Raw genomic sequence first — 4431 nt, forward strand, 5'->3', positions numbered from 1 at the left:
TTCAGACCAATTTCTCACATGAATGTTGATGCAAAATCACTCAAATTGAATACTTGCAAATTGAACCCAAGAACGCATCAAAAAGATTATCTACCATGATCAAGTAGGCTCCTTCCCAGAGTTGCAGAGACAGTTTAGCACATGAATATCTGTCACTGTAATCCACTGTATAAACAAACTGAAAGAAAAAACCATGATAATCTCATTAGATGATGAAAAAGCCTTTGACAATATCCAAAACCTCTTCATGATAAAAATCTTGGAGAAGTTAGGTGTACAAAATACAAAGAATACCTAAACACAATAAAGGCAATATACAGCAAGCCAATAGCCAATAGCCAATATCAAATTAAGTGAAGAGAAACTCAAAGCATTTCCACTAAAATTAAGAACAAGACAAGGCTGTCTACTCTCTCCATATTTATTCAAATCAAAGTATCTTTATTTGCAGATGATATAATACTGTATATAAGTGACCCAAAAAAAATTTACCAGGGAACTCCTACAGTTGATGAACACCTTTAGTGAAGTGGCTGGATACAAGATTATGTCATTAAAAATTAGTAACCCTCCTATATACAAATGAAAAGCAGGCTCAGAAAAAAATCAGGGAAACAACACCCTTCACAATAGATACAAATATTATAAAACATCTTGGTGTAACTTTAACTAAGCAACTGAAAGACTTGTATGAGAAAAACTTAAAGTATTTGAAAAAAGAATTGACAAAAATGGCCACCCTACCACAAGCAATTCAACATAATTCCTACCAAAATTTCAACACAGTTTTTTAGAGACCTTGAAAGAACAAACAACTTGATATGGAAAAATAAAAAGCTCAGGGTAGCTGGATATAACAGTCCTGTATAATAAAAGAACTTCCAGAGGTTTCAGCATCTCTGATTTTAAGATGTACTATAGACCTACAGTAATAAATCCACAGGATATTGGCATAAAAACAGACAGATTGATCAATGGAATTGAATAGAAGACCCAGACATAAATCCACATACCTATAGACACCTTATTTTTAACAGAGAAGCCAAAATTATACAATAGAAAAAAAAAAGCATCTTTAACAAATTGTGCTAGTCTAACTGGATGCCAGCAGGTAGAAGAATTCAAATAGATCTATGTCTATCACCCTGTACAGAACTCAAGTCCAAGTGGATCTCAGACCTCATCATGGTGGAAGGAGAAAAGCAGCTTTGAATTCCATGGGAGCACGTGTATGTGTGTGTACATGTATATGGATGTATATTCACATGTATGTATATGTGTAGAGCATGTACACACACACACACACACACACACACACACACACACACATATTTAGTTAAAAATAAGTATATCTAGGATTCATACCCTAGGTACAGCAGAACATTCCCCATGAAGTTTTCGTCTTAATCTACTCATAATAGGAAATGCTAGTTGGCAGCCAGGCCTGAGCTTTCCGCTTGGCCACTGATCCACCTCTGGCTTTAGAACACATGGTCAAATTTAATCACATTATGCTGCAAGCATCCAGTCTTATAAACTAACAGAGACCTCACCGTTACATATAATTAGTGTCTGCCATAAAGGTGACTGTGGGTCATATGACCACACTGAACAAACCTGGCTCATCCCAGGCCACATTTCACCAAGTGCCTTTGAGGTGGCCAGCCTCAGGCTTCTGATGAAGCAGAGAGTGACCCAAGCCCATTCATGTCAAAATTCAGAGGTGGACTTTGATTAGCTGGCCTCTAATGCTGACACCACCTGATGAGCAAGGACAATGCTTAACAAAGTTTACTCTTGCAACCTTCAACTGGGCAGAATATACCCAGATAAGCTGGGGGACACTCTTAACCTGCTTCCTTCCAGCACCTGCGAGGGAAGTCACTGTAAGATTAGAAAAGGCAATTACATCTGATAGAGTGGCTGACAACACACTGTTTGAAGAGAGGGCTTAATCTGCCCTTTTGTGAGACAGTTAATGGAAGCCCAGGGCACTGGTCTTGCACCTCTAGCAGAATGAAATCTGTTTGCATTAGAACGTTAAGAGAGCAGCTGACAGTCCACAGTCCCAGGCTTACAGGGTATTCCATTTGATGGCAGCCGTTCCCATCTAGATGAATGCTCAGCTCTCTCTGGCCCTTCTCCCTGTGCCTCCCTCCCTAGCGTATGCCTTGCTCAGCATCGACTTCACTTTATTAAAATTCGGATCACTCATTAGATTGAAAGACCCATAAGAACCAGGGACTCATTTACTTTGCATTATCAGAGTCTAGTACAGGTTCTGCCTTGACACTCACTTTCCATTTTTGCTGTGCTGACTTAAGTTCAGAGAAATTCTGGGTGCAAAAAGGGAATCTGTGAAGTTTCAGTGTAAGTCGATCATTTACTAAAAACTGAAAGGGTAGAAGAAGAAAGGGCGTTAATACAGAGGTAGGGGAAAGCACCAGAGTTGACTGACTTTAAGTAAAGGAGATTGGCTAATCCACACTATATTTCACAGTTTTGATGAAGTTAAGAGAAGGATAATGACTCCATATTTGTCTAACTTTCATGCGACATTTGGTCAGAAATAGTACATAGATTTCTGTTCTTTTACAATCAGAAAAGCATATAACACTTCAATGAACCAAGAGGTTGGTATAGATTAAGATTTGAAACCTAAGGACTTAAAAAAATGCACAACATAGATGTACACATTAAAAATAATACAACTTGTGTCCTGAAATTCTTAATACATTTTAGAAAAGGTCACTGTCTTGTTATCCAAAATTAGGTTTGGATAGGAAAATGTTCATTGTGACGTCCCCCTGACCCAGAACAACTTCCCACTTCCCTTAGCTCTCTTCCACTTTTTACCACAGAGCTTATAGTCAATGTGCTCCAGGCTGGGCCTCAGCTCTCAGTCACTAAGATACTGGGGACAGCTCAAGGAGGGAAGAAAGATGGATGCTGTAAGTGCTAAGAGGAGTGGAGGTGCAGTGTACAGAGGCAGGGGTGAAAAGCCAGGGCATGAAGAGGTATACCTGTCAGGGCAGATCCTGAAAGGCCTGTGAAAGGCCTATGTATATTCAATACATAGATGCCTTTTATAAAGTACTTCTACCTCTAATCAGCCTCTGTTTCTCAACAAATCCCAATGAGCTATAGCAGACAGTTACTGTTTGCATTTTACAGATGAAGGAAGAGATGCACAGGGTATTTGAGCAACAAACCCAAGGGCATCTGGGGGAAATTGGATGCCAGGGTAATTCCTCCTTTTCAAAGGGACTAAGGTAAGTGACTGAAGGCATCCTTTAGGCAGGTGCTCTCACTGAGGACATTAGAAGAGTATATCAAGATGCTCTGTCCCAGACAGGAGGAAAAGGCAAAGAACACAGAACATTCAGACAGCCCCAAGAAACATCTCCTGCTCTGTTGAAAGAGTCAAGAGGCACTTCCCAAGTGCTTGCTTGCTTCAAGTCATCACCTGCTTCACTTAGGAAGTGACACATCATGGAGAAGAGATGATTTCCAGGTGAGACTCTGTTATCCAAGCCCTCTTTCATCGCCATTTACAGTAAACTCCTTACCATTCTTCTACAAATAGTGCAAGTACAAAGCTCTCACGTGATGCAGAAACCAAGAACTACAGCATGCTTCTAGGTTTTGTTTTAGGCCAGGAACTAAAAATCCATCCAGTGGTGTTCACTGAACAGCACACATAATAAAACTGGAATGACACAAAGACTAGCATGTTTCCTGCTCAAGGATGACATGCAAATTCATGAAGCATTAAAAAAAAAAAATCCATGCGGTGATTACTATCCATTTCTGGTTTACCAAAGCAAAACCAACCTCTTACAAGTAACTGAAGATGGTCTTTAAGTTCCTTTTAGAAATGGAGATTTCAAGCCATCACATATTTGTACAAAATCCTCTGAGCATCTTCTGTCTGTGGTTTATCCTTGTAGCTCCAAACGTGGCTTTGAGGGAAGGCAGGAGGCTCGAATAGGTGGTTCCACAGTCCACTTTTCCTGTGTCACATTTCTTAAACAATTGCAGTAGTCTTTATATTTTATCAAAATGAGAGCAAGGACAAAGATTTCCAGTATCTCCAAACCTGGTCATGGCATCTGTGGTGTGTGCCGGCAGCCCAGACACGGTTTATGTTCAGAGCAGACCACAGGAGGATGGCTGAATCTGACTCTGAAAATGAAGGGAGAGACCTGGAAGTCTCACTTGCATTTGCCACAATGGGACATTGTCAGGCCTGGGCTTTGTCAAACAATGGCCCTGATAGGACATAATACCCATTGAGAAGGATAGGTTTGCACCCTAGTACTTCAGGCAGCCCAGCTTGTTCCTGCTGTGCGTGCATGTGTGTGTGTGTGTGTGTGTGTGTGTGTGTGTGTGTGTGTGTGTGTGTGTGTGTGTTTGACTATTGGACCTGCC

At 40.6% G+C, this 4431-nt stretch overlaps 1 non-coding gene across 1 annotated transcript; it reads left to right on the forward strand.

Annotated features, from left to right (window-relative positions):
• Positions 1–3680: 3680 nt before the first annotated feature.
• On the forward strand, positions 3681–3783 carry LOC143438679 (U6 spliceosomal RNA). Its single transcript, XR_013107383.1, has one exon. It is a non-coding gene; the product is annotated as a U6 spliceosomal RNA (small nuclear RNA).
• Positions 3784–4431: the final 648 nt, after the last annotated feature.

The sequence above is a fragment of the Arvicanthis niloticus genome, chromosome 25, assembly GCF_011762505.2.
Source record: "Arvicanthis niloticus isolate mArvNil1 chromosome 25, mArvNil1.pat.X, whole genome shotgun sequence".
NCBI lineage: Eukaryota > Metazoa > Chordata > Mammalia > Rodentia > Muridae > Arvicanthis > Arvicanthis niloticus.